Here is a 25,326-nt window from a genome sequence, read left to right as displayed (position 1 = left end):
CAATCCTATTAACTATTAGACCGTGATATCACAAGTCTTTATTATTTTGTATCCAAACAATTATTTAAGTAAATACAATGAATTATATAACTAATAATAAATGTTGAAACAATAAAATAAAATAAATTTAATTTTTAATTACTTTTTAGCCCAAAAACTAAAAGCTGAAAAAACTCCGGTTTCTATTTTGAATTTGAGGGATCCAAAAAACTATCTAAACGACCATGGATCATTGAAATCGAATAGAAAATTTCGCGTAGATACATTTTTATATAAAAACATTTTTATCAGAGGTTCGTATGCAACAAAAAAAACCCATTTTTACCGAGACATGCTGCAATTGTGCAAAAATGTCGAAATTCATAGCTGCTATTTTTTCTTAAAACTAGATAACATAATCTCGAAGGTGTTATCTTTTGAATTTTCTATTATTTTCTTCTATTTTTCCAAAACTGAAAAGGCGATATCGATCCGCAGGGGGTGCTAGAAAAAAATGCTTGTGCCGACCGCTTTGCCGTTGGCATAGGGCCTACCCCTAATGTCGTTGGTCGCCGTCATGCCAGAGGCCCCTGTGCTGATAGCCTTTCTCTGTGCCGACGGTAGCCGTCAGCACAAACTTCCCTGTGGCGATGACTTTGTTGTGCCGACGGTATTGTTTGTGGCCTGCCCTGTTTAGACATGTGCCAACGGCCCGATAAAAAGTCGTCGACACATATTTTGGCCGTCGGCACCTTGACATTTTTTTCTGTAGTGAATGGAGGGGGTACATATTATACGAACAATTTCCGCCGATACTGAAACATAATAAGGGTATTTTCCCTTTCTAAAAGAGTATTGCTTTATATAAATCAAATTCTGCCCACTCCAGCAAAATACAGTCGTGACGACAGAAAGTACACACTCTGGAATGTGCATGGATTTTCAATGCATGTGCCGATTGTGAAAAATTCGGTGAAACGTATCCGGTTCCTGTGCGCAGTGCAGGTGCAGACTCCACGGGTTATGGGTCTCCATCATCCCCAAGTATAAACCGGTTCCGGCACACCGAAAGGATAGACCCTGGAAAGTCAGTTACGAGTTACATCATGGAACATTCAGGGACAGGTTGGCAGGCCAAGGATGATCAAGTTGGTAGCATGAGTAAGACACGCCAGCAGCCGGCAGCGATCGGTGGGTCGACCGAGCCCATGGTATTAGAACTCCGTCGCGTGAAACGCGGCCGACCTCTGATCGATCGACACACACCGTCGGCATCATGGCTGCTTCCATTGGCGCGCCGAACGTAGCAGCCAAAATGGTGGTCGAGACGTCGTTACTTTGTGAGTGTGCGGCCATGTTAGAATCATCTATCTATCCAGTCGCACGAAATGCGGCCGGCCTCTGATCGACATTACCGGTATTGCTCGCATGTCCTTAGGTTAGGTTAGGTCCCGATCGAAGCTTTATTTCCGGTTGTTCGCGTGAAGGAAGGAAGGGATCTGTGAAGCCGCCGGAAGGACGATGCTGTAGTAGTGGCGCGTCGTCATCCACGGCTCGTCCGCGGTACGATGCACTGGCTGAATTGACACCTCTTACAACTGCTGCTACTCTGTATCTGGCTTGCTTCGATTCTGGCCGGTCGAGGTGCTGAACGTGCCACTCTCTTTCAGTGGCAATCCGTTTTCCTCTCGCTTTCTTATTTCTTCAGTCCGAACTTATGTCTCGAGATTTTTTTGTTTTCTCCCTGGCACCAGTGGTTTTGTTGTTGTTTAAAAAATGAAAATCACATTAACATGTTCTAAACTAAATTGATTTTTTCTCAGGATGTATTCAATGAATTCTTTTCAATTCCTTTACTCCTTCCGTCGCGTGAACGCAGCCGACCTTTGATCGATCGACATCGTCGGCATCTGTCGTCCCAGACGGCTGTTTCCACTGGCGCGCAGGCCGAACTGACGAAGTGGTGGCCGAGACGTCGTTGCTGCTTTCTCTACACCCTTGTTAGAAACCTCTATCTATACAGTCGCTTGAAACGCGGACAGCCTCTGATCGACATTACCGGTATCTGTTAATTAGGTCCCGAAGCTTTCTTGTACAGTTGCGAGGAACGGTGGTGACTGGTGTGTTTGTGTTTGTGGAGTCCGCGCGAAGGAAGGAAGGAAGGGATCCGTGGAGCCGCCGTACGTAGTGGTGAGTGTCGCTTTAGAGAGAACGAGCGCGTCGTGATCCCCGCTTCGTGTGCGGTAGCTGATTTGATCGCTGTTACCGCTTCTGCTACCATGAATCTGGCTTCCATCCTTCTGGTCGACGTACCGAACGTGCCAGTCTCTTTCCCTCCCTATCAGATTCCCTCTCGCTTCCATTCTATGGTCTGGGATCCCTGTTTTTCTTGCTCTTCCTCCATTTTTTCTTTTACCACGAACGGCTAGCTGGGAAAACAACGGCACTCCGAAGCTGCATCACAGTATTAAGGTTTTATCTACTCCATGATTTTATATTTCGGTTTTACAAATATTTCAACCACTACCGAAATCACAGTGATTTCGGTTTTCCTTTTGGCAAGAGGGCCAAAATGTTCACATGAAATTCGCCAAGATATTTAAAATTTTGGGAATTTATTTGTAACCATGCGTAGTACCAAAATTAGTGAAATATTTTGGTCAAACGGTATTTATTTTGGCGTCTCCCAAAATCACTCAAATTCAGTGAATTTCGATAAAATCTAAGTGATTTCCATGAAGAACTCTCGCGATAAAATTACTCCCTCCAAATCAGTTTAAGAGGCGCTCGTAGTTTTAGAAAAATACTTTAACCATTATTTTGATTAATAAAATATGAACTATATGTCACAAAATTATATCATTGAAAATATTTTTACAAATCTTATGGTATAGCTTTTGTAGACATCGTTCATATTTTATTGAAAAAATTAGTTGTCAAAGTTTTTTTTTAACGCAGTGTGTGCCAGTTAAACTATAACGGGGAAGTATAGTATACAAAAGACCACATAGGTATTCTAGCTTTTAGTCAGCAAGAACATAGAAGGTAATCTATCCACACTCTCTTTATTAGATGTCATTCCTATCAATATATTACATATAGTTCATTAAATATGGTTTATGTTCTTTTCTAAAAGTTAAACTACGTAAAGTTTGATTAAATTTTTAGGAAAAATATTAATATGAACAATACAAAATTAACAACATTATGCACATCATGAAATATTGTTTACATAATTTTATAATTATTGATAGTTTTTCCTAAAACTTTCGCCAAACTTTCGCCTCTTCATCAACCTTGCAGCTACTCTAAGCAACCACCTGCCAACAACCCTACTCCCATCGGGCTGGTGGCCAATGAAAGCCCCTAGCCGTGCTCCTTGCTCGGAGCCAGGCGTTGCCATCGAGCGCCTTTGTTGTGCGTACTCGCGGCCAAGTGGGGGAGCTGCAAGGCGTATGACACCCCAAGCTTGTCGAGTTCAGCTATGTCGGGGAGGGGCTTGATATCGAAAACCTACGACTAGTCGAATAATGTGTGTGTACATGTACCGTGAACAATGTGGTAGGCAACGATGTTGCGGCTGACGTGGGTTGCGTCGGAGGGTAGGGGTGCTGGTGGGTGGGGTGAGCCGCAGTGATGAGGTGGATTGGCCGGAGGCGGTGGGTGTGGTCTCTGGTGTGGAAGGCGCCAACTCTGTCTGTATATAATTCTCAGGTTGTTCCTGCCGGCCGCAATATTCAGATTACTGGTTTGGCAGCAATCTGCTGGGCAATGTGGAAACTGAGAAATAAAGCCTGTTTTGAGAATAAGTTGACTCACTCTCCCTTCGAACTAATCAGCTATGTTGTTGTGTTTATGAACTATTGGGCAGGGCTCGAAGGGGAGAAAGAGGTTGCAGATATCTGGGCTGGGGAAGATAATCTGATGCGGTTGGATTCAACTAGAGGAAATGTGGAGACTGGGAATTCTGGCCTAGATCCTGCACTTCGTCTCAAAGACAAGAAGCCAGACGATGACGAAGAACATTGTGTGAGGAAAAGCACTAGGGATCCGGCTTGTCTGATGGTGATATCTACTGTCTTTCCCCTGGTGCTCCTTTTGCTTTGTGGCTTGATCTCGGTGGGAGATCGTTTTGACATGTGTTGCCTCGTCATTGTTACCCCCTATAATAAGGCTACAAGTTTATTTCGGTTGTTGTTCGTCAGACGCTAGCATTAGGGTGGCGTTTTATTTTATTTTTTGGTACTTATAATCTGCATGAACATGGTTTCGTTATCTCGCCGATAATGAAACTCAATCCATTGTTTGATCGCTTGGATTTTTTTTGGGGATTTTTCAATTGGGCTAACAAATGGGTAACAGCTCACCTGACATATTTAGCCCTGATGAATAGGATCATCTATTAGAATCTATCTAAATGCATGTTTAACTGAATTTTGGGGTCTTTTGCACGCAAGCGATCTAAATTTGGTGCTTTTGTGTCCCGCGCAAAGACAAAGTAGACATGCAATTAATATGGTGGGTTTATGCTATATACTCCCAATTACACCTGGGCAAAATTCGGGATAGGCCGGGCTTCAGGCCAAGCCCGAACCTAAAATGTCAAGCCCGAGCCTAGCCCGGCCCAACAATCAGGCCTATAAATTAAGTCTGAACCTGGCCCGAACAAGCAAAAGCGCGTCCCAAATCTTACATAAAGTGCGAAAACTGCAAGCCCAAACCCCATCCAGCCCGTCGTTCAGGAGCAAAAATCAGACCTGAACCTGGCCCGAAGTGCAAGCCTGACCTAGCCCAGCCCTGGATTTTTGGGCCGGGTGGTCGGGGCTGGGCTGCCCATGCACAATTGTAATGGGAGGCGATGTTTCCATCGACAACAAGACCTCTGTGGTGACTTCGTTAATCTCACGGTCTATCGGATCAATTTTTTGTGCTCGGTATCTCGGAGGAGCTCATAGGAGTAGGGTGTCCATGCGTGCGTTCATATAGATAAGTATATATACGTGTGTATAAATATCTACGTCTATTCTGAGTTTCGAAAAAAAATTCTACCTCTCTTCTTGCCATAGCAACAACATCTTCCAAATGCGGGACACGACAACAACGGCAAAAAGTCCCTAACTACCAACAACTCATTTTTTCAGACATATCTTTGTTTGCATCTCGAATCCACTCCCAGCCGGCCAGGCCAACCTCCCATTGAAGAATAATTCATCTTTTAATAAAATATCAAAGTGTGTCAAATCTAGATTTTAAACTCTGGTGAGCTATCGATGCCACTATCCTCCTATATGACCACCCAACCACAAATTTATTCTCCGAAAAGAGCGAGACGATGTTTGATACGCGTAAAGCACACGTCCGTTGGGAACCCCAAGAGGAAGGTGTGATGCGTACAGCAGCAAGTTTTCCCTCAGTAAGAAACCAAGGTTATCGAACCAGTAGGAGTCAAGGAGCACGTGAAGGTTGTTGGCGGAGGAGTGTAGTGCGGCGCAACACCAGGGATTCCGGCGTCAACGTGGAACCTGCATAACACAATCAAAGTACTTTGCCCCAACGTAACAGTGAGGTTGTCAATCTCACCGGCTTGCTGTAACAAAGGATTAGATGTATAGTGTGGATGATGATGTTTGCAGAGAACAGTAAGAACAAGTATTGCAGTAGATTGTATTTGATGTAAAAGAATGGACCGGGGTCCACAGTTCACTAGTGGTGTCTCTCCAATAAGATATAGCATGTTGGGTGAACAAATTACAGTTGGGCAATTGACAAATAAAGATGGCATGACAATGCACATACATATTATGATGAGTAGTGTGAAATTCAATTGGGCATTACGACAAAGTACATAGACCGCTATCCAGCATGCATCGATGCCTAAAAAGTCCACCTTCGGGTTAGCATCCGCACCCCTTCCAGTATTAAGTTGCAAACAACAGACAATTGCATTAAGTATGGTGCGTAATGTAATCAACACAAATATCCTTAGACAAAGCATTGATGTTTTATCCCTAGTGGCAACAGCACATCCACAACCTTAGAACTTTCTCATCCTTTGTCCCAGATTAAATGGAGGCATGAACCCACTATCGAGCATAAATACTCCCTCTTGGAGTTACAAGTATCAACTTGGCCAGAGCCTCTACTAGCAACGGAGAGCATGCAAGATCATAAACAACACATATATGATAGATTAATAATCAACATAACATAGTATTCCATATTCATCGGATCCCAACAAACACAACATGTAGCGTTACAAATAGATGATCTTGATCATGATAGGCAGCTCAGAAGATCTAACATGATGGCACATGAGGAGAAGACAACCATCTAGCTACTGCTATGGACCCATAGTCCAGGGGTGAACTACTCACACATCAATCCGGAGGCGATCATGGCGATGAAGAGTCCTCCGGGAGATGATTCCCCTCTCCGGCAGGGTGCCGGAGGCGATCTCCTGCATCCCCCGAGATGGGATTGGCGGCGGCGGTGTCTCTGGAAGGTTTTACGTATCGTGGCTCTCGGTACTGGGGTTTTCTCGACGAAGGCTTTTTATAGGCGGAAGGGCAGAGTCGGAGTGCTGACGGGGGCCCCACACGCTAGGGCGGCGCGGGCCCCCCTAGGCCGTGCGGCCCTAGTGTGGCGGCGCCTCATCGCCCCACTTCGTATCCCCCTTGGTCTTCTGGAAGCTTCGTGGAAAAATAAGACCCTGGGCGTTGATTTCGTCCAATTCTGAGAATATTTCCTTTGTAGGATTTCTGAAACCAAAAACAGCAGAAAACAGCAACTGCCTCTTCGGCATCTCGTTAATAGGTTAGTGCTGGAAAATGCATAAATATGACATAAAGTGTGTATAAAACATGTGAGTATCATCATAAAAGTAGCATGGAACATAAGAAATTATAGATATGTTTGAGATGTATCAAGCATCCCCAAGCTTAGTTCCTACTCGCCCTCGAGTAGGTAAACGATAACAAAGATAATTTCTGAAGTGACATGCTATCATAATCTTGATCAATACTATTGTAAAGCATATGAGATGAATGCAGCGATTCGAAGATAATGGTTAAACAAATGAACCATATAACAAAGACTTTTCATGAATAGTAGTTTCAAGACAAGCATCAATAAGACTTGCATAAGAGTTAACTCATAAAGCAATAGGTTCTTAGTAGAAAGCTTTGAAGCAACACAAAGGAAGATATACGTTTCAGCGGTTGCTTTCAACTTCAACATGTTTATCTCATGGATAATTGTCAACACAAAGTAATATGATGAATGCAAATAAGCAAGTATGTAGGAATCAATGCACATTTAATACAAGTGTTTGCTTCTAAGATGGAAAGAAGTAGGTGAACTGACTCAACATAAAAGTAAAAGAATGGTCCTTCGCAGAGGGAAGCAGGGATAAAATCATGTGCTAGAGCTTTTCAAGTTTTGAAATCATAAAGAGAGCATAAAAGTAAAGTTTTGAGAGGTGTTTGTTGTTGTCAACGAATGGTAGTGGGCACTCTAACCCCCTTGCCAGACAGACTTTCAAAGAGCGGCTCCCATGAAGGACGTTATCTCTACCACCATGGTAGATCATCCCTCTGCTCTTTTGTTTACACATGTACTTTAGTGTTGTTTATTTTTATTTTTGGGTGACACTCCTTCCAACCTTTGCTTTCACAAGCCATGGCTAACCGAATCCTCGGGTGCCTTCCAACAATCACATACCATGAAGGAGTGTCTATTTATTTTAGTTTTATTTAGATGACACTCTGATACGTCTCCAACGTATCTATAATTTCCGATGTTCCATGCTTGTTTTATGACAATACCAACATGTTTTGTTCACACTTTATATCATTTTTATGCGTTTTCTGGAACTAACCTATTGACGAGATGCCGAGAGGCCGCTGTCGTTTTCTGCTGTTTTTGGTTTCAGAAATCCTAGTAAGGAAATATTTTCGGAATCGGACGAAATCAACACCGAAAGTCTTAGAAATACGCGAAGCTTCCAGAGCACCGGAGAAAGGCCAGAGGGGTGCCAGGGGGGCCCCACACCCTAGGGCGGCGCGGCCCAAGGGGGGGGCGCGCCCCCCTATGGTTTGGGCAGCCCAAGCCCCCTCCGACTCCGATTCTTCGCCTATTTAAGCCGTCGTGACCTAAAACTTCGATACCGATTGATGAAACTCCAGAAAGACTCCAGGGACGCCGCCACATCGCGAAACTCCAATTCGGGGGACAGAAGTCTCTGTTCCGGCACCCTGCCGGAGCGGGGAAGTGCCCCCGGAAGGCTTCTCCATCGACACCGCTGCCATCTCCACCGCCATCTTCATCACCGCTGCTGCTCCCATGAGGAGGGAGTAGTTCTCCATCGAGGCTCGGGGCTGTACCGGTAGCTATGTGGTTAATCTCTCTCCTATGTACCTCAATACAATGATCTCATGAGCTGCTTTACATGATTGAGATTCATATGAGTTTTGTATCACTACTATCTATGTGCTACCCTAGCAAAGTTATTAAAGTAGTTCTATTCCTCCTGCACGTGTGTAAAGGTGACAGTGTGTGCACCGTGTTAGTACTTGGTTTATGCTATGATCATGATCTCTTGTAGATTGCGAAGTTAACTATTGCTATGATAATATTGATGTGATCTATTCCTCCTACATATGCATGAAGGTGACAGTGTGCATGCTATGTTAGTCCTTGGTTTAGTAGCGTTGATCTATCTTACACTATAAGGTTACTTAAACATGAACATAATTGTGGAGCTTGTTAACTCCGGCATTGAGGGTTCATGTAATCCTACGCAATGTGTTCATCATCCAACAAAAGTGTAGAGTATGCATTTATCTATTCTGTTATGTGATCAATGTTGAGAGTGTCCACTAGTGAAAGTGTAATCCCTAGGCCTTGTTCCTAAACATCGCTATCGCTGCTTGTTTCTTGTTTCTTTGTGTTACTACTGCTGCAATACTACCACCATCAACTACACGCCACAAGCTATTTTACGGCACCGTTGCTCTTGCTCATACTTATTTATACCACCTGTATTTCACTATCTCTTCGCCGAACTAGTGCACCTATTAGGTGTGTTGGGGACACAAGAGACTTCTTGCTTTGTGGTTGCAGGGTTGCATGAGAGGGATATCTTTGACCTCTTCCTCCCTGAGTTTGATAAACCTTGGGTGATCCACTTAAGGGAAAACTTGCTGCTGTTCTACAAACCTCTGCTCTTGGAGGCCCAACACATCTACAGGAAAGGAGGGGGAACGTAGACATCAAGCTATTTTCTGGCGCCGTTGCCGGGGAGGAAAGGTAAAAGGTACTCACACTCCGGACCTCGGCTACCAAGCTATTTTCCGCCATTGTAAGTACTCGAAGCTATTTCCTTTAGATCCTGCAATTGCAACTTTTTGTTTCTTGTTTACACTAGTTAGGCATAATGGAAAACAACAAAAAAATTGGTGAGCTTTTTAGTCTTTTTCCTGATTTAGAATTATTTGATGCAAAAATTAAAAAACCTATGGAACCTTATTTGCATGCTAGTAGTGATGTTATTAGTATGAATGCAATTACTGCTAATACTATGGATAAGTCTAAGCTTGGGGAACCTAGTTTATATAAAAATAATCTTTTTTGCTCCTCAGCTTTGGAAGAAATATTTTGCTCTGATAATGCTTTATCTCCCATATGCGATAACTCTAATGATGCTTCTGATATTTTAAATCCACCTGCCGAAAGTATTCCGTATAAAATACCTATGCAAATTATTGAACGCGTTATGGATAACCGTTATACAGGGGATGGAACTGTCCACCCTGGAGATCATTTATTGTTCTTGCATGAATTATGCGGTTTATTCAAGTGTGCAGGTATTGCTATGGATGAAGTGAGGAAGAAACTATTCTCTATATCGCTGTCTGGTAAAGCGGCACATTGGTATAAATTACTGGATAATGGGATTCTCTTGAATGGAATGATATTGTGCCCCGGTTTTATTCTAAATTTTATCCTCCTCATGAAGTGCATATTGATAGGAATTATATTTATAACTTTTATCCTCGTGATGGAGAGAGTATTTATCAAGCGTGGGGGAGATTGAAGTCACTAATGCTCAAATGTCCCATTCATGAGCTTCCCCGTAATGTTATTGTTAACAATTTTTATGCGAGGCTTTCAGGACAACATAAGGACTATCTGGACGCGTGTTCGGAGGGATCTTTCACAAGCAAGGAGGTTGAAGCTAGGTGGGATCTTCTTGATCGGATTGAGGACAACGCTGAAGGATGGGAGAACGACAAAGGTAAAGAGTCAGGTATAAATTATGATTATAAATGCATTGAAGCCTTTATGGATACCGATAAATTTCGAAATATGAGTGCTACTTATGGTCTTGACTCTCAAGTTGCTGTAAATCTTTATAAAGCCTTTGCTTCTCATTTTGAATTGCCTAAAAAGAATTTTGATAAGTATCATGAACCTTTTAAAGAGGCTTGCATGAAGAATGAAATTGTTGTTAATTATTGCAATAAGCATGTTCAAACTCCTAAGAATGCTATTTCCTATAAGCATGTTAATTTTTGTGGAATGCATAGGCCTTGTGGAATTAATCAAGTCAAAGATGAATATTGCATCCATCATATTAATGAAAAAACTAGAAAGTGGTTTAGGGCTCTAGATGATCTTGGTAAAAAAGTTTGTGCCCTCTATCCTTTCATTTGTGAAGTTTGCCATGAAGTGGGTCATTTTAATTTTCAATGCTCCTCCAATGATAATTTGAACCCAATGAGTGCTGCAAATTTGTATTGTGATGATGAAATTACTCCTAATCAGCATGATGAACTTACTTTATTTTTGGGATGTGAAGAACTGTCGAGAAAAATCTCTTTGTTACATATGAGTGATCTTGATATTGATGATGTCCTGCATGGGTGTTTTTCTTATTGCATTGATAATAGCTATACAAATACTTACATACAAAATATTTTAGAAGATGACACCTTGCCAAAATATGATAGGACCGCTGTGTGTTTTCAACTAATTAATGAAAAGGAGGGATCCTCCCAAGTTTCTTCTATTGTTTCTGAAAGTAAATTAGGTTATGCGGACAAGCTACCCTTCAAGCCTATTCCTCCTAAAGAAGGGAACAAGGAGAAGGAAGAGAAGAAGAAGAAGAAGAAGGGAACGAAGAAGAAGAAGAAGAAGAAGAAGGAGAATAAAAAGAAAGAGGTAACGGCGTATCCCCGCGTGAATGAGATAACGCTAGGTAACCGTAAGTATGTTGCTCCTAATGATTATTGTGATAATGAATCTGAATACGATGATCTTCCTATGCTCTCTACATACATTAGTGATCATGATTTGAATGAGCACACTACTTTTGATATTGCAAATCTCTGGGAAACTAATTCTGAAAATGATGATAATAATTGCCATAGTGTCAGTGCTATCCATGCTTCCTCCCATAATAATATAGAAAGCTGTAAGCTTGGGGAAGAGGTGTTTGAAAATCCTTTTGCTACTGATCATTATGTGTTTGATACATCTCCTTCTAATAACAATGATGGTATGGTCATAGATAAACCGACTGTGAAAGATAACTATTCTATTTCTTATGATAACACTGTGCCTCCGATCTTTGATGATTATTATAAAGAATGCTATGATATAGGTTATAATTATCCTTATGAAACTTGTCATAGTCATGATTGGATTACCAAAAACAATTCTTTTAATATGCAACTTGTTTACCATGTTCAAATTCTCGATAATAATCTTGCTCCAATTACTATTAATGAGAATAACTCTTCTTATGCCAAAATTAATGATACTTCTATGCATATGAACCATGATAAGAATGTTTTAAGTGATTGGTATATTGTGGATTTCATCAATGATGCTACTGAAAGTTATTATGAGAGAGGGAAATATGGTTATATGCATCTTAATAATATTAAGTTTCCCCTCTTTATGTTGAGAAATTTGAAGCTACTCGAGTTTTATCCTCTTATGCTTGTCACTTTGTTCTTCATGAATTCATTCGTATACAAGATTCCTCTTCATAGGAAGCATGTTAGACTTAAATTTGTTTTGAATTTGCCTCTTGAAGCTCTCTTTTGCTTCGAATACTATTTCCTGCAAGGGGATCATTAAAACTGCTGAGCCCATCTTAATGGCTATAAAGAAAGAACTTCTTGGAAGATAACCCATGTGTTAATTTTGCTACAGTATTTTGTTTTATATTTGTGTCTTGGAAGTTGTTTACTACTGTAGCAACCTCTCCTTATCTTAGTTTAGTGTTTTATTGTGCCAAGTTAAGCCGTTGATAAAAAAGTAAGTACTAGATTTGGATTACTGCGTAGTTCCAGATTTCTTTGCTGTCACGAATCTGGGTCCACCTCCCTGTAGGTAGCTCAGAAAATTAAGCCAATTTACGTGCATGATCCTCAGATATGTACGCAACTTTTATTCAATTTGAGCATTTTCATTTGAGCAAGTCTGGTGCCATTTTAAAATTCATCAATACGAACTGTTCTGTTTTGACAGATTCTGCCTTTTATTTCGCATTGCCTCTTTTGCTATGTTGGATGAATTTCTTTGATCCACTAATGTCCAGTAGCATTATGCAATGTCCAGAAGTGTTAAGAATGATTGTGTCACCTCTGAATATGTTAATTTTTATTGTGCACTAATCCTCTAATGAGTTGTTTTGAGTTTGGTGTGGAGGAAGTTTTCAAGGATCAAGAGAGGAGTATGATGCAACATGATCAAGGAGAGTGAAAGCTCTAAGCTTGGGGATGCCCCGGTGGTTCACCCCTGCATATATTAAGAAGACTCAAGCGTCTAAGCTTGGGGATGCCCAAGGCATCCCCTTCTTCATCGACAACATTATCAGGTTCCTCCCCTGAAACTATATTTTTATTCCACCACATCTTATGTGCTTTACTTGGAGCGTCTGTTTGTTTTTGTTTTTGTTTGTGTTTGAATAAATTGGATTACATCATGCTTGTGTGGGAGAGAGACACGCTCCGCTGGTTCGTATGAACACATGTGTTCTTAGCTCATAATATTCATGGCGAAGTTCTTCGTTAAATTGTTATATGGTTGGAATTGGAAAATGATACATGTAGTAATTGCTATTAATGTCTTGGGTAATGTGATACTTGGCAATTGTTGTGCTCATGATTAAGCTCTTGCATCATATGCTTTGCACCCATTAATGAAGAAATACATAGAGCATGCTAAAATTTGGTTTGCATATTTTATTTCTCTAAGGTCTAGATAATTTCTAGTATTGAGTTTGAACAACAAGGAAGACGGTGTAGAGTCTTATAATGTTTTCAATATGTCTTTTATGTGAGTTTTGCTGCACCGGTTCATCCTTGTGTTTGTTTCAAATAAGCCTTGCTAGCCTAAACCTTGTATCGAGAGGGAATACTTCTCATGCATCCAAAATACTTGAGCCAACCACTATGCCATTTGTGTCCACCATACTTACCTACTACATGGTATTTTCCGCCATTCCAAAGTAAATTGCGTGAGTGCTACCTTTAAAATTCCATCATTCACCTTTGCAATATATAGCTCATGGGACAAATAGCTTAAAAACTATTGTGGTATTGAATATGTAATTATGCACTTTATCTCTTATTAAGTTGCTTGTTGTGCGATAACCATGTTTACTGGGGACGCCATCAACTATTCATTGTTGAATTTCATGTGAGTTGCTATGCATGTTCGTCTTGTCTGAAGTAAGAGCGATCTACCACCTTATGGTTAAGCATGCATATTGTTAGAGAAGAACATTGGGCCGCTAACTAAAGCCATGATCCATGGTGGAAGTTTCAGTTTTGGACATATATCCTCAATCTCAAATGAGAAAATTATTAATTGTTGTTACATGCTTATGCATAAAAGAGGAGTCCATTATCTGTTGTCTATGTTGTCCCGGTATGGATGTCTAAGTTGAAGAATAATCAATAGCGAGAAATCCAATGCGAGCTTTCTCCTTAGACCTTTGTACAGGCGGCATAGAGGTACCCCTTTGTGACACTTGGTCAAAACATGTGCATTGTGATGATCCGGTAGTCCAAGCTAATTAGGACAAGGTGCGGGCACTATTAGTACACTATGCATGAGGCTTGCAACTTATAAGATATAATTTACATGATACATATGCTTTATTACTACCGTTGACAAAATTGTTTCATGTTTTCAAAATAAAAGCTCTAGCACAAATATAGCAATCGATGCTTTCCTCTTTGAAGGACCATTCTTTTACTTTTATTGTTGAGTCAGTTCACCTATCTCTCTCCACCTCAAGAAGCAAACATTTGTGTGAACTGTGCATTGATTCTTATATACTTGCTTATTGCACTTGTTATATTGCTTTGCATTGACAACTATCCCTGAGATATACATGTTACAAGTTGAAAGCAACCGCTGAAACTTAATCTTCCATAGTGTTGCTTCAATACCTTTACTATGAATTTATTGCTTTATGAGTAACTCTTATGCAAGACTTATTGATGCTTGTCTTGAAAGTACTATTCATGAAAAGTCTTTGCTATATGATTCAATTGTTTACTCATTGCATTTACATTGTTTCGAATCGCTGCATTCATCTCATAAGCTTTACAATGGTATGATTAAGATTATGTTGGTAGCATGTCACCTCAGAAATTATCTTTTATCGTTTACCTACTCGAGGACGAGTAGGAACTAAGCTTGGGGATGCTGATACGTCTCCAACGTATCTATAATTTCCGATGTTCCATGCTTGTTTTATGACAATACCAACATGTTTTGTTCACACTTTATATCATTTTTATGCGTTTTCCGGAACTAACCTATTGACGAGATGCCGAGAGGCCAGTTGCTGTTTTCTGCTGTTTTTGGTTTCAGAAATCCTAGTAAGGAAATATTTTCGGAATCGGACGAAATCAACACCGAAAGTCTTAGAAATACGCGAAGCTTCCAGAGCACCGGAGAAAGGCCAGAGGGGTGCCAGGGGGGCCCCACACCCTAGGGCGGCGCGGCCCAAGGGGGGGCGCGCCCCCCTATGGTTTGGGCAGCCCAGGCCCCCTCCGACTCCGATTCTTCGCCTATTTAAGCCGTCGTGACCTAAAACTTCGATACCGATTGACGAAACTCCAGAAAGACTCCAGGGACGCCGCCACATCGCGAAACTCCAATTCGGGGGACAGAAGTCTCTGTTCCGGCACCCTGCCGGAGCGGGGAAGTGCCCCCGGAAGGCTTCTCCATCGACACCGCTGCCATCTCCACCGCCATCTTCATCACCGCTGCTGCTCCCATGAGGAGGGAGTAGTTCTCCATCGAGGCTCGGGGCTGTACCGGTAGCTATGTGGTTAATCTCTCTCCTATGTACCTCAATACAATGATCTCATGAGCTGCTTTACATGATTGAGATTCATATGAGTTTTGTATCACTACTATCTATGTGCTACCCTAGCAAAGTTATTAAAGTAGTTCTATTCCTCCTGCACGTGTGTAAAGGTGACAGTGTGTGCACCGTGTTAGTACTTGGTTTATGCTATGATCATGATCTCTTGTAGATTGCGAAGTTAACTATTGCTATGATAATATTGATGTGATCTATTCCTCCTACATATGCATGAAGGTGACAGTGTGCATGCTATGTTAGTCCTTGGTTTAGTAGCGTTGATCTATCTTACACTATAAGGTTACTTAAACATGAACATAATTGTGGAGCTTGTTAACTCCGGCATTGAGGGTTCATGTAATCCTACGCAATGTGTTCATCATCCAACAAAAGTGTAGAGTATGCATTTATCTATTCTGTTATGTGATCAATGTTGAGAGTGTCCACTAGTGAAAGTGTAATCCCTAGGCCTTGTTCCTAAATATCGCTATCGCTGCTTGTTTCTTTGTTTCTTGTGTTACTACTGCTGCAATACTACCACCATCAACTACACGCCAGCAAGCTATTTTCTGGCACCGTTGCTACTGCTCATACTTATTTATACCACCTGTATTTCACTATCTCTTCGCCGAACTAGTGCACCTATTAGGTGTGTTGGGGACACAAGAGACTTCTTGCTTTGTGGTTGCAGGGTTGCATGAGAGGGATATCTTTGACCTCTTCCTCCCTGAGTTTGATAAACCTTGGGTGATCCACTTAAGGGAAAACTTGCTGCTGTTCTACAAACCTCTGCTCTTGGAGGCCCAACACTGTCTACAGGAAAGGAGGGGGAACGTAGACATCACACTCCTCCCCACCTTTGCTTTCTCAAGCCATGGCTAACCGAATCCTCGGGTGCCTTCCAACATTTAACATACCATGGAGGTGTGTCTTTTTGCAAAATTAAGTTGCTTACTGACGAATCAGAGCAAAACATGTGAAGAGAATCATTAACGAAGGTTAATTAATTGGGGCTGGGAACCCCGTTGCTGGCTCTTTTTGCAAAATTATTGGATAAGCGGATGAAGCCACTAGTCCATTGGTGAAAGATGCCCAACAAGATTGAAAGATAAAACACCACATACTTCCTCATGAGCTATAAAACATTGATACAAATAAGAGATACTACTTTTGAATTGTTTAAAGGTAGCACACGAAGTATTTACTTGGAATGGCAGAAAAATACCATGTAGTAGGTAGGTATGGTGGACACAAATGGCATAGTTTTTGGCTCAAGGATTTTGGATGCACGAGAAGTATTCCCTCTCAATACAAGGCTTAGGCTAGCAAGGTTGTTTGAAGCAAACACAAGTATGAACCGGTACAACAAAACTTACATAAGAACATATTGCAAGCATTATAAGACTCTACACTGTCTTCCTTGTTGTTCAAACCCTCACCAGAAAATATCTAGACTCTAGAGAGACCAATCATGCAAACCAAATGTCAACAAGCTCTACAACATTTCTTCATTAATAGGTGCAAAGTATATGATGAAAGAGCTTAAACATGATCTATATGAGCACAACAATTACCAAGTATCAAATTATTCAAGACATTATAACAATTACCACATGTAGCATTTTCTGTTTCCAACCATATAACAATTAACGAAGCAGTTTCAACCTTCGCCACGAACATTAAGAATAAGGCTAAAAACACATGTGTTCATATGCAAAAGCGGAGCGTGTCTCTCTCCCACACAAAGAATGCTAGGATCCTATTTTATTCAAACATAAACAAAAATAAAAACATACAGACACTCCAAGTAAAGCACATAAGATGTGGCGGAATAAAAATATAGTTTCACTAGAGGTGACCTGATAATTTGTCGATGAAGAAGGGGATGCCTTGGGAATCCCCAAGCTTAGATGCTTGAGTCTTCTTGAAATATGCAGGGATGAACCACGGGGGCATCCCCAAGCTTAGAGTTTTCATTCTCCTTGATCATATTGTATCATCCTCCTCTCTTGATCCTTGAAAACTTCCTTCACACCAAACTCAAAACAAACTCATTAGAGGGTTAGTGCATAATCAAAAATTCACATATTCAGAGGTGACATAATCATTCTTAACACTTCTGGACATTGCACAAAGCTACTGAAAGTTAATGGAATAAAGAAATCCATCAAACATAGCAAAACAGGCAATGCGAAATAAAAAGCAGAATCTGTCAAAACAGAACAGTCCGTAAAGAAGAATTTTTCTGGGGCACTAAACTTGCTCAGATGAAAATTCTCAAATTGAATGAAAGTTGCGTACAAATCTGAGGATCACTCACGTAAATTGGAAGATTTTTCTGAGTTACCTACAGAGAATACTACTCAAATTCGTGACAGCAAGAAATCTGTTTCTACGCAGTAATCCAAATCTAGTATGAACCTTACTATCAAAGACTTTACTTGGCACAACAATGCAGTAAAATAAAAATAAGGAGAGGTTGCTACAGTAGTAACAACTTCCAAGACTCAAATATAAAACAAAAGTGCAGAAGTAAAATAATGGGTTGTCTCCCATAAGCGCTTTTCTTTAACGCCTTTCAGCTAGGCACAGAAAGTGTGAATCAAGTAACATCAAGAGATGAAGCATCAACATCATTACCAGGGGTGTTGGGAGTTTCCTCAACAATGCATTGTATCTGGTCTATGTAAGTAACTCCTCTTTGTACGCTTTTAGGCTTACTATTCTCATCAAATAAATTTTCAGGAACAAGCCAAGCATAGTTATTTTCTAGAGCTTCATGCATTCCTAGGAGCTTACTAGGTATCGGTACTTTAATCTCCCCACCATCATTAACATTATTAGTGTACCTTATTCTATCCATGTCCATCTTTTCAAGTGTTCTTTTAAAATCAGTGAACAAACCAAGCCTCTTATGCTTAATAAAAACTTTTCTAGCTTCTTTAGCTATATCTTCAAATTCTCTAAGAAGGACTTTTAAAACAAAATATCTCTTTTCTCCCATCTCCATATCAGAAAGTGTAAGAAACATATGTTGCATTATGGGATTGAGATTAACAAATCTAGTTTCCAACATGTGTACTAAACAGGCAGAAGCACTTTCATAAGTAGGAGCAACTTTTAATAATGGTATATCTTCAAAATCTTCATCCATACTAACATGGGTGAAAAATTCTTCTATATTATCTCTTCCAATGATAGACCCTTGTCCTACCGGTATTTTTTTCAAAGTGAACTTAGGAGGCAACATGATGAAATAAACAAAAGGTAAATAAAATAAATGCAAGTAACTATTTTTTTTTGTGTTTTTAATATGGAGAACGCAAGCAAGATAATAAATAAAGTAAAACAAGTAACTAATTTTTTTGTATTTTGATATAAGAAAGCAAACAAAGCAGTAAATAAAGTAAAGTAAAGCAAGACAAAAACAAAGTAAAGAGATTGGAAGTGGAAGACTCCCCTTGCAGCGTGTCTTGATCTCCCCGGCAACGGCGCCAGAAAAAGAGCTGTTGCCGTGGGAGTTGGCAATCTCTGGGGTGTAACTTTTCTTTAGTTCCCCAGCAACGGCGCCAGAAAAAGAGCTTGATACGCGTAAAGCACACGTCCGTTGGGAACCCCAAGAGGAAGGTGTGATGCGTACAGCAGCAAGTTTTCCCTCAGTAAGAAACCAAGGTTATCGAACCAGTAGGAGTGAAGGAGCACGTGAAGGTTGTTGGCGGAGGAGTGTAGTGCGGCGCAACACCAGGGATTCCGGCGCCAACGTGGAACCTGCACAACACAATCAAAGTACTTTGCCCCAACGTAACAGTGAGGTTGTCAATCTCATCGGCTTGCTGTAAACAAAGGATTAATTGTATAGTGTGGAAGATGATGTTTGTATGCGAAGAACAGTAAAGAACAAGTATTGCAGTAGATTGTATTCGATGTAAAAGAATGGACCGGGGTCCACAGTTCACTAGTGGTGTCTCTCCAATAAGAAATAGCATGTTGGGTGAACAAATTACAGTTGGGCAATTGACAAATAAAGAGGGCATAACAATGCACATACATATCATGATGACTAGTGTGAAATTCAATTGGGCATTACGACAAAGTACATAGACCGCTATCTAGCATGCATCTATGCCTAAAAAGTCCACCTTCGGGTTAGCATCCGCACCCCTTCCAGTATTAAGTTGCAAACAACAGACAATTGCATTAAGTATGGTGCGTAATGTAATCAACACAAATATCCTTAGATAAAGCATTGATGTTTTATCCCTAGTGGCAACAGCACATCCACAACCTTAGAACTTTCTCATCCTTTGTCCCAGATTAAATGGAGGCATGAACCCACTATCGAGCATAAATACTCCCTCTTGGAGTTACAAGTATCAACTTGGCCAGAGCCTCTACTAGCAACGGAGAGCATGCAAGATCATAAACAAAACATATATGATAGATTGATAATCAACATAACATAGTATTCCATATTCATCGGATCCCAACAAACACAACATGTAGCGTTACAAATAGATGATCTTGATCCTGATAGGCAGCTCACAAGATCTAACATGATGGCACATGAGGAGAAGACAACCATCTAGCTACTGCTATGGACCCCTAGTCTAGAGGTGAACTACTCACACATCAATCCGGAGGCGATCATGGCGATGAAGAGTCCTCTGGGAGATGATTCCCCTCTCCGGCAGGGTGCCGGAGGCGATCTCCTGAATCCCCCGAGATGGGATTGGCGGCGGCGGCGTCTCTGGAAGGTTTTCCGTATCGTGGCTCTCGGTACTGGGGTTTTCTCGACGAAGGTTTTTTATAGGCGGAAGGGCAGAGTCGGAGGGCTGACGGGGGCCCCACACGCTAGGGCTGCGCGGGCCCCCTAGGCCGCGCGGCCCTAGTGTGGCGGCGCCTCTTCGCCCCACTTCGTATCCCCCTCGGTCTTCTGGAAGCTTCGTGGAAAAATAAGACCCTGGGCGTTGATTTCGTCCAATTCCGAGAATATTTCCTTTGTAGGATTTCTGAAACCAAAAATAGCAGAAAACAACAACTGGCTCTTCGGCATCTCGTTAATAGGTTAGTGCCGGAAAATGCATAAATATGACATAAAGTGTTTATAAAACATGTGAGTATCATCATAAAAGTAGCATGGAACATAAGAAATTATAGATACGTTTGACACGTATCAATGTTGTTACTCAGTTTTCCCCGATCGTGCACTCGCACTACCGGAACCAGGCAAGGTGCCGACGACCGGCGGCCGTCAACACAGCTTGCATTTCCTTCGGCACAGGTTTGTGCCGACGGCAGCCATCGGCACTTTGCTGTCGGCACAATAACGCCTCGGCACAGGCAAAGTTGCCGTCGGCACATGCTGGCCGTCGGCATAGCATCCTCACTACTAGGAAAACCCTTACCGCCGGCGCACCAAATTGGCCTTCTGCCGGCGCACTGGAGCCCGCCGGTGCGAACAGGCCGGTGATAACAGTCTATTGCCAGCGCACCAGCATGTGCACCGGCGGTAGCTCAGTTATTGCCGGCGCACTGGTCAGCGTTCGCCGACAATGATGTATAGCTCTAGCGCACGTGGTGCTGCACCGGCAGTAGATGCTGTCAGCAGTGGAGCGTCGCTGTGCGCCGGCAGAAGGGGGTAGAGGTGCGCCGGTGGTATAATCCGAAATTTCAAATTTTACAGCATTTTCCAGCATATTACAATACATTCACAATCCATCAAATACAATAGATATTTATACAGCAGTACATGAAATATGAGAATCACATAGAGAGGCAAGTTTCATTTCGGTATGAATACACAAATACACAAGTCTTGTTTCGGAATGTTGATTCATACAACACAAGTGCATATGCAACACCGAACGACGAAGTTTCACAAAGTTAGAAGTCTCGGTACATAGTCGTCACAAGTATCGTCATACACCTCACAATGTAGGTCCTAACCTAAACTACAATCACATAGAACATGACCAACATGGTCACGATGACCATCATCACGAAGGCCATGGTCTTCATCCGGTTCCTCCTCATGTCCCTCATCTCTCCCGCTAGATAACGGGCGTATCTTCCTTCCGCCTCCACCCTAGTGGGGTATCCCTTGTAGATGTTGCCGCTGAAACGGTGCACCTGTCTCCGACAGTCCTCCCAGTCATCGTAGACTCCAGGAACCCTCCCCTTGTACACGACATATGTCGTCGGCATCTCCATTCACAAGACAAGTAAAACGTTATTAGTACCAATGCAATGAACAAGTGCCAACTCAAATAAGAGATAAGTAGTATGAACTAAATAGTGCCTCATACTTTGTTGGTCGAAATAAATAATAACATACAGGGATGTTGTCAGTGAGGCTAGGTAGGATGCACAATAGATTGATATTTGTGGCCATCACACCAAGCCTCACTGGCCCCACCCCGGAGTGTACAAGTGACCGAACATTTTAATAATCGGCCAATGCAATTAAGAAGTGCGAACTCAAATAGAAGACAAGTAGTACGAATTAAATAGCGTGCCTCATACTTTGTCGGTCGAAACAAATATTAACATCTAGGGATGGAGTCAGTGAGTCTAGGTAGGATGCACAATAGATTGATACTTGTGGCCGTCGCACCAAGGCTCACTGGCTCCACCCCCGAGTGTATGAGTGACCGAACATTCTAATCATCGGCGAACTCAAAATACGAGGCAAGTAGTGGTCAAGTAAATGCAAAGAATTATTAAGCTATGTACGCCATAATCTTGAAATATATAGCAAAGTAAATGAAACTATAGACACATGTTCACATGCACATTCATACAACTAAATAAAAGCAACTAGTCGATTCTATGAGAATATATAGCAATTATTACAATACAGAAGTTCAAGGACATATCGTTCAAGCTTTAGCAAGTGTTCCCGTCGTAGGATCAGGTTGTACGCCTAGGGGGGAATGGACGGCAGCCCTCAAGCGAGTTGAACGGCCTCTCATCACGCGACATCTCCAAGCGGAGTTCTATCTCGTCATTAGGTGGTAGACCGTAGCCGTAGAAGAACTCGCCAGACCTATTGTTGACATCCTGCAGGATTATCGTGCAAATGAACTACTGGATGCGACCCCAGTTCTTTCTAATCTCTCTATCAGGGACATCCGCCATGTTTGCAAACCTGTTTCTGAGATTCTCTGGCAGCAACATGTCATCTGCGTACTTTATGTACTCCTGCATACGAAGGATGGCGTACCACGCGTCCATCCCATTGTCGGGCGTCGATCGCACGAGGCAGGGGAAGTTGGTTGTGTGGGTTAAGACCAAGCCTCCTCGGGATTTCCTCTCTACTTTGAGGGGGCCTGCCTTGTTGGCGAAGCCGGTGAGAGCATCATTGAGAAGGGCCTTGATGTGGGTGTTGTCTTTCTTGTGGTCCCTACCCGAGTCGAGATAGACTGCATGCGAGTGTTGCGGGTGCACGACGATGAGGGTGCAGAACTTGTCTCTGCGGAAAACACACGGATTAACCTTTGGAAATGCAAATGGAGATATAGGATAGAATGGTAATGGGGGACTAGCGAGTGATTACTTACTCGGGGAAGTAAGGGATGAGAATGGCGCCCTTTTTAATGTTCGCCAGCATGAAATCCTCGACCTGCTGGGTGGCAATCGCCCGATCCCCAGCGTTGCAGATGATGCTCTCCCGCATATAGAAGGGGTCCTTTATCGCGATGGTCGGTGTCTCCTCCTTAACAATCTGGGTAGACATGCTAAGAGCAACTAGGCGAACCACACTAAAGTGGAGCGCTTGCATGTGATAGATGCTGAAGATGTCGTTGAACCGAATGAAGCACAAGTCCGCGGGGTACTTCTCGACGAAGTTCATGCCAGTTGGCACCTTCGCCACGAAGAGAGGGTAACCAGGATCTTTTGATTTGAGAAGAAGGTTCTCCACATGCAAGACAGTCTCATGCAAGCTCCTCATATCCGGGGTGAGTTTCTTCACGACATGCTCCGGCAGCATCGGTTGACCCAAGTGATGCAGAGGTCGCCAATTGTTTGGCAACTTGTCAAGGAGTGGGACCTTGTCCTTGGATTTGGCCGCCGCCGCCTTATCTTGGGCGTCCTTCTTATTTTTCCTCTTCCTCTTCTTGGGTTGTACTATTGGACCCTCCATCGCCGTAGTGGCCGTAGCACGGAGTGTGTTTGGGCTCAACATATTTTTGACGGCGGCGGTGGCGACCTCCTCAGGATTTTCCTCCTCAGTCGTTTCTTGAGAATCGAACAGCTTCTTGGAGCACACATATTTCAAGGCCGGCGCATCCTCATGGACAACTTGTGAAGACGTAGGAATATCCCATTGGAAGTTCTCACGTTCGTATTCCTCGGCCTCTGGCGCAGCTGGCTGTTGTGGTGGGGCGCCGACCTCTGGCGCAGCTGGCCGTTCTGGTGGGGCGATGACCACCGGCGCCGTTGGCTGTCGTGGAGGGACGCTGACATGTGGCGCCGCAAGGTGCTTGTCTTTGCTTGCCGTCGACCCCGAGTAGGTGTTGATCCGAATTAGGGTCTTCGGCCATAGCAGTACCCAACCCTTCAGTGAGGCCAGATTCAACGGGCTATCGTCATCGGCACCATGCGGTTGATTAGGAGGAAACAAATCCTCATAGCCCAGTAACGCCCGATCCACTTCAACCCGGTAAATGTCATCCGCCATATCTCGTGTGTGCCACTTCTTATCCAGGGGCCGAAGGATGGACCCCCTCGCGACGTCTTTGAGTTCGTCGTTTACTCTCATCAGGAAGGTGCATGGCGTTGAGAGCGCCTGCGAAAACATGTGTATGGCGTTAGAGAGAGGGCAAGGATGATGAAACTAATATATTAACTAGATGTACACATTAGTTAATTACCGTGAGGGCGTTGAGCTCGGCTAATGTCGACGGGCCAGCACATGCGGCGGCGGGCGTGCAAGTGACGGAGGGGCTGCTACCCGGCATGGACGGTGAATCCCTAGCACCAGCGACATTGCCGGCGGCCGGAGGAGTCTCCATTATAACATTGTCATTGCCGGCGGACGGCGGCGCCATCGAGTTGCTGCCGTCAAAGCTAACCACTTGCATTTTCGGGGGGGGGGGGGGGGGCTTGTTTGCCACCCTCATACCACGCGTGTAGAGCGTTGAAATCTGCTTGGACTGAAGCGGCGACTTCAGCTTTGACTTCAGGTACGAGTGTAGCTTTGAGTTGCGGTACCAGTTGCGGTACCAAACCAGCTTGGACTTGGGCTAGGATTGACTCCCTCATTTCCTCCGCCTCCCGCTGCTTCCTCTCATTGCGCGCATTTTTATCGGTCGCAGACGACAAGCCGTAGTGATCATGCTTGTGGCCTGTACCGGCGCCAGCCACACGGCCTCTATGCGGCCTTCTCGTAGGTGAATGCTCATTGACAATGTTTAGCGCCCGTACGAGAGGCTTGTCCCATGCTACCCTGCCCGTCGACGCCTGGGACGAGGAGCCTTCGTCACCTTGAGAAAGTCTTTGTCTTTCTTCTTCCTGTGGAAGAAACGTGAACCATTTAGAAATGTTGCTACTATTATATGAACGATACTTGATCTAATAAAACCGGTAAATTGCTTACCAGTTTTTTCTCCAACGACAAGACCTTCTGGTCGTTCGTGAACCAAATTATGTCGGTTACGACATTGGGGTCCGTGACAAGTTCCCCGGTTAGTTTCTTCTTATGGTACCGGGACCTGATGAATCTTCTTTCAAGCGGGTCCTTGTACTTGAGCCAGGGGTTCTCAATGCCGGCCTTTACATACTCCTCGTCCTCCTTCTCCCAATAGGGCTCCTTTCCCTCGTACCCACGGCTCCCAAGGTTGTGGTTGCCGATGTTAAGCTCCCGCATTTCCTTCCCCCACAACTTGCGATTCATCGTCGCTTGTAGCTCTTCATTGGCCACAAAAGCATCAAAGTCCGCCTGGGAGACATGC

At 43.0% G+C, this 25,326-nt stretch overlaps 1 long non-coding RNA gene across 1 annotated transcript; it reads left to right on the top strand.

Annotated features, from left to right (window-relative positions):
* The first annotated feature begins 1,341 nt into the window (after positions 1 to 1,341).
* On the top strand, positions 1,342 to 4,288 carry LOC127309149 (uncharacterized). The gene is made up of 2 exons (XR_007856963.2): positions 1,342 to 1,542; positions 3,851 to 4,288. It is a non-coding gene; the product is annotated as an uncharacterized lncRNA (long non-coding RNA).
* Positions 4,289 to 25,326: the final 21,038 nt, after the last annotated feature.

This window comes from Lolium perenne, chromosome 6 (assembly GCF_019359855.2).
Source record: "Lolium perenne isolate Kyuss_39 chromosome 6, Kyuss_2.0, whole genome shotgun sequence".
NCBI lineage: Eukaryota > Viridiplantae > Streptophyta > Magnoliopsida > Poales > Poaceae > Lolium > Lolium perenne.
The sequence above is the reverse complement of the archived record's forward strand: the minus strand, read 5'-3'. Positions and strand labels throughout refer to the sequence as shown.